The sequence below is a fragment of the Scylla paramamosain genome, chromosome 7 (assembly GCF_035594125.1).
Source record: "Scylla paramamosain isolate STU-SP2022 chromosome 7, ASM3559412v1, whole genome shotgun sequence".
Taxonomy (NCBI): Eukaryota; Metazoa; Arthropoda; class Malacostraca; order Decapoda; family Portunidae; genus Scylla; species Scylla paramamosain.
Window position 1 is genome coordinate 31,556,955 of NC_087157.1, and position 6,161 is coordinate 31,563,115.

General features: G+C 44.5%; 1 long non-coding RNA gene across 2 annotated transcripts in view; it reads left to right on the forward strand.

The window, feature by feature from the left end:
* Positions 1–205: 205 nt before the first annotated feature.
* The window catches only part of LOC135101846 (uncharacterized), an 8,719-nt gene continuing 2,763 nt past the window's right edge, over positions 206–6,161 (forward strand). The window contains exons 1-2 of one of the 2 annotated variants that reach the window (XR_010269406.1): positions 206–2,859; positions 4,609–4,728. This is a non-coding gene — a long non-coding RNA (uncharacterized LOC135101846). The remainder of the gene's footprint in view (positions 2,860–4,608; positions 4,729–6,161) is intronic. The other variant, XR_010269405.1, reaches the window with a different exon arrangement.

Genomic DNA, 6,161 nt, shown 5'->3' on the forward strand with positions numbered 1-6,161 from the left:
CTCTCTCTCTCTCTCTCTCTCTCTCTCTTCATTTAAGCAATATTATACGAAGCTTAGATGGAAGAATAATTCAGTAACTCAAAGGAAGACTCGCAACACAAAGTCAGAAAAAGCCGACACTTCACGCGAGGCATCAAGCGGCGCGCACTCCATTAGTACAACACACCAGGAGATTATTCGGTCTGCTTCTGCGCCATTACCAGATTAATAGCAATTTGTCCAACTGGTGGCGACGGCGGCGGTGGTGGTGGCGGTGATGGTGGTGGTGGTGGTGGTGGTGGCGGGAAGGAGGGACTGTGTTGTTGTGTATAGATCTTGCATAGGTGAGAAAGAGACGAGTGTATAAAAAGATGATTTCCCTGTCTTTGTTCTCTCACCGGGACTGTTTTTAAATATTACAGGGATTATTAGTCTGTTTTCCATAAGTGCTTTTCTTATTACCGGCTGACGATTTTTAACTATCATTAGAATCATGAACACGTCTTTAAAAACTCGATTTTCACTACAACCTGTTTAATGTAGCTTGGGTAAGATGCCGAAGTGTTTAAGAAAGGGTCCCTCATGGTGAAGTGAACCCTTTCCCTTCCACTCACACGCTGTGAGGACTGCACAGCCTTCACGGGTTTCTGCTGCAGTGCTGCAGTTCTCTACAAGACAACTATTCTTCAGGAGTTGGGACTTTTTGAGTAATGGGATCTTGGTCTCACGTATTGCAGAGTGATTTCTTTGCTAAAAATATTTCCTGCTATCCACAGCTTGAGACAGCTCAACAATGTCTGCCGTGTTTTGTTGCTTCTTACTGAGTTAATAGCGGTCAGTGAAAGCATCTGAATAGCTTTTACTCCATAACGTGACAGATCTGCAGATTACAAATTAGATTATTTCTTCCTGGAGATGTGGTGCTCCGCTAATAGGAAATTAGATTTGAAACTGTAGATGGTGAAAAAGTTCATGCACAGAAAGTTGAGGGAGTGACGAGGACACTTCTTGAAGTCGTCACTTTGGAAGTGGTCCTGCCAGAGGACATTTGCCGTCCATACCTTCTTGATTTACTGCCACCAACATGTTTGTGCCTCGCTCGACACTGCTGTTGGTGACACTCGGTAATAGCAAGTTCCTCACCTTGACACCATCTTTGTCACGGATCGCTCCCAGAGACACTTCAGTCTGTCTCATTGCAGTCTTGATACTACTACTACTACTACTAACTAAATCAGTAATAGTAATAATCGTAGTGGATACCAATACAGTAATGATGTAGGTGCAAAACATAGACCTAAGGACATGCCAGTAGGTAAGCCTTCTAATTCTAAGCACAGACAATCCCGTGGCGAGGTGTCGGAGCATGGCGACGAAACGTGTTCGAAAACTAGTCACGTAGGCAGAATCATCAAACAGCCTTCACACCCCGGACAGTTAAATGCTGGAGGTGTTGTGTGCCACCCACGCTGGTCTGTGACACACTGCATGCCACTGAATCTTTGACCATCGCCTCCACATGCTTTGTTCCGGAACCACATGTTCACCTACACAGTTCACTTTTTTTTTTTTTTCCAAGCGACAGAACGAAGAGTAATGTAACTGTTCATGACTGTTGTTTGTGTCTGAGTCTTACACATCCCTTGCTGTGCAGTCTGCCCCACAGTGACCGTTCCTGAAATGTTCTTTGTAGACACGCTGGTCGCTCATCAGCAGCTGGCATGACGCTTCGTCCCCGTGCTTCGACACTGATCCGAAAAGTGTTCCACCACTACACGTGTGAGTGATCGTGTCGACAAGCCTTCTTGCATTTCAGGCTTGCCAGGCGTGTGTTCCAACCTGCTCGCCTCGCTGCCTAAATGGCACTCACGCATTTACCTGGCCTAGGGCAGCGCACAAACAACTGCCGGAAATCTGTTTACTTTAGTCCTGTTTCGGATAAAAGTTGAAACTGCGGTACGTACAATGTCCTAGCGGGAGGTGGGGAGGAGGTAGAGGCTGACGGGGCGAGGGAGGGCATTTTACGTGAGCAGGCTCTTCCCGCTTTCCAACCACTCAGTGACGGCGCGACACACAAGGGCGATATTTTTAAAGCTCTTCTTTTTTTAACCTCTCTGTTTCTCCATAATGATAATTTGTTGCACAGTTACTCATCGTTTCTTCTTTGCCATCAAGACACGGGAAGTGTGAAGGAAAAAGAGAATATCACGTTTAATGTTGACCACCGTACTCGCGCGGCAGTCGTTGGCACGGAGAAGCGTGGTGGCGGCGCTGCGGCACGGCCTCCCATAGCACGCACTACGTCTGCACGGTCTGAGTTTTGTAAGGCGAGTTCTCGAGTCTTTGGTGGCGGAGCATGGAAACCACTCAAGCAGAGGCACCATTATCCGGCGGGAGTAAACAGTGCCTCCATGAATATTTTCCTAGACGTGGCAGGACTCTTGTGTGCGAAGGAATGAACAGCATGCAAACGATGTGTACAGTTCTGTGAATCGGCTTGGCCAGAGCTAGAACAGGGCCCCGGAAAGGCACCGCCACAAAGATAACAGTCGTGCGCTGGTCCTGCATATGGCGACCCCATTTAGTCTCGACCCCCTCCCAAGCTGTCTCGCTGATTAGCCACATGTGGGGATTCCGTGTGGCAATGGTCGGCGCGGTACTGATTGCGGTGGGAGAAAATTAATGCAAGCCTGTAGAGTCAAGCGTGTGAAGTGCGGCACAGGAGGGGGTGAGGTCGCAGTGATGGGTTCAGTATGAGGCCACGAACCTGTCTGCTGGAGGGAACACGCGATAGGACACTGGCCAAATCTGAGGAAGAAAAGACATGTTTGCCGTTACCTCTGAGGCAGCGCAGAGAACCTTTCAGCGGCAGCGTGTGCGGTGAGTATGATACTGTAAAGGCCACTGGCACCGCGTTTTAAGTGACAATGAGGCAGATGGTTGAAGGCAAAGAGCGAACAGCTGCTGGAAATCTGTACACTTTATTATTTATAGACCTATTTTGGAGAAAGTCAATTTGCGGTAGGATGACTCTGGATGGGGGACTAGGGAGGTAGAGGAAGGGAATGGTGGGGGACTATGGGAATAATGGGAAGGGGCGGTATGGAAGGGAGGCAGTGGAATGGGAAGAGGGAGGATGCAGCATGGCGAGGGGTGCAGGCGTAGAGTTAATGCCTCCATGGTTGTATGGATATGGAGGGGGAGAGGAAGGAGAGGCATGGGTGGTGGGTGGTGGACGTTGAATGGGGTTGTTGCCGCCTCATTTTTGGTTTCCTTGCGCTACTAACTTACCGACTCGCAGACGACGTGGCGCGGCGGAGGATGCAAGTGGTGTACAACTGAGGTCTTGGGATGGCAATTTCTTCTTGTCTTTTAGCTCCCTTGCTCCTCGTGATTAAACCTCTGCTGCTTACCAAGGATCATATTGGTGGAAACGAAGGATTGATACTTATTCTGGCACTAGCTTTTTCTCAGCAGCAGATGGATGGATAGATAAATAGATAAGTGTATAGGTAGGTGTGTATAATGAAAAGATACGTAGACAGATGAAAAATATGAATAGATATATAAATAGATAATTATATAAGTAGATATATGAATAGATAATTTGATATATAAACAGACAAACAAGTACAATATATATTACGACCACCCCCAAGTTCGTTTCTAATTGTTGACGTGTGTGCAAGGGAGCGCCTGGCAGCCATCACCCTTGAAGGACAAACCGGCAGTGAACAAAAGCAACTCGTGTTGTATTTTCATTAATAATGTATGCCATGTAATCTGTGTTGGACGTGAAGGCAAAGGCTGGATATTGGCTGGCCGCTACAGTTCCCCCTGCAGCCACGCGAAAGACTGATTGAAACCCGCCCACCGTGATCTGATGGGCACAGTTTTATGAAGACCAACACACCTGAAGGGAAAGGGAGATTACGTCATTTTTTTGCCCTCCTGTTTGTGGCGGCCGCACTGTCTTCATTTAAACCACACCCATTACTGTACACCGTTCCCCGCACCTCACCACCACCTCCCTGCCCTTCACCATTCCCCTCTCGCCATTACCATTTTGCCTCTACACTTCCTGTCCGCATTATGCCTTTTCCCCTTCCTCCTCCTCCTCTCTCTCCCTCGCTCCCTCATCTCTCCCCTCTCCACGTCTCGCCTTCACAACTCTCCCCATCTGTCTCCTCCACCTCCTCTCCACGGCCCCTTCATCCTGCTCCCCTTCTCTCTTCCACCGCCGCATCTCACGCTTGTCAATTCATCAGTTATCTGGCAACACTTGTTTGTTTCATGCCCTCACGGTCCCCCCTCTTCCCCTCTTGTATCTGCCCACTCTCCCCTCCCGCCACTGGTCACCACTCCCTCTCCACACACGCAGATTAAAAAGGAAATATTTATAATGTTAATCTGCTATTATGTAGTAAATATGTATCATGTTGTCATTACCATTCCAGCCTTTCAATGTTGATTCATAAATATTTTTCCCTGATTCCTGATTCCATTTTCATTTGACTGACTGCATATTTACAAAGCATTCCGAATTTTAGTTTTCTGTTTGTTTTGTGGAATGAATGAACTCGACGAGTGTGTCATGAAAACACTTATTTGTGGTGTACGTAATTCCAGAAATGTGGAAATATTTGGTGGGAGAAGGTCACGGGTCACGCGCATCGGCAGGAGTGTGTGGCCAGTGTGGGAGCCTGGACCTGTCCTCCTGCAGAGCCGCGGCGACTTGACTCCAACACGGTATTTGTTGCACTGTGCATGCTGTCGACTGGAATGAATACCTGAGGGTTGTTGATAAGTGAGAATTTCACAGATGAACAAACAAGCCTATCAATACCAATATAAATAAATAAATAAATGAATAAATAAATAAATAAATAAATAAATAAATAAATAAATAAATAAATAAATAAATATATATATATATATATATATATATATATATATATATATATATATATATATATATATATATATATATATATATATATATATATATATATATATATATATATATATATATATATATATATATATATATATATATCAGTAATCATGTTGTTAGTGGTAAGACATTAGGGCACACTTTGGAACACAAGTATTTATGTTATTGTATCATTTTCGAATCTCCGTGGCGGCGGCCGAGCACCGCCAGACTCGTGGCTGCCGAATCAGCCAAAAGTACGTTAATAAAAATGATCGGCACCAAATGGTGTCTACATCACCGCGCCGCCAGACCGATGTATGGCGCCACTGCTGGCCTACTAAATGAAATAAGTTGCCCAACACCAGAATCCTTTATTAAGTTACAACTAACATGAACATAAATAAAAGTGCTGTGCATCCTTTATTCATATTGACTTAATGGATGAACTCTCATCCCTTCCCCTCGTGAGGCCTCCCGCTGGTTAATTACTGACACACAGGCCCCGCCCCTCCATGCCTCCTGACGCGCAGTATTGGTCATTATTGTCCGCGCCTGATGGACGCGAGGGTGACGCTGCTATTCGTCAAGGTAAATTTAAAAGACCAACAAATAATACTGAAAAATATAAATAGTTGTGTGCTGCAAATTACCAGCATGTACTCTTGTGATGAATGTGTATCTTTAACACTCGGTTCTATAAGCCCTACTTTTTTTTTTTTTTAATATATAACTTTAACGCTGAACAATTAGTTCCCATGATGCATGCCAGTCTTTATTAGGTGAAATTATTGCCTTGCTATTTTTCGTGTTCATCATGTGCTTCATAATCGCGAACTTTTATATTAGCTTCACTTGAAAGAATCAATCATATATATATATATATATATATATATATATATATATATATATATATATATATATATATATATATATATATATATATATATATATATATATATATATATATATATATATATATATTATAGATAGATATATATTATAGATAGATAGATAGATAGATACATTACAAAGTTGTGTGGTTTCGTCCGGAAGTGATGTAGTGTCAGATTAACAGGGCAGTGCCAGGAGCAGGCTGGCGCCCACAGCACTCCTCTCAATCCTAATCACGGTGCAACATGTCACGGGCATCCATATGTTTAATGATTGTAGAAAACAGTGAGAAGCCTACACCGAGCCCACCTACGCTGCTTGTGCTTCGTTGGCAGAGAGCAACTTACTGTTCTTG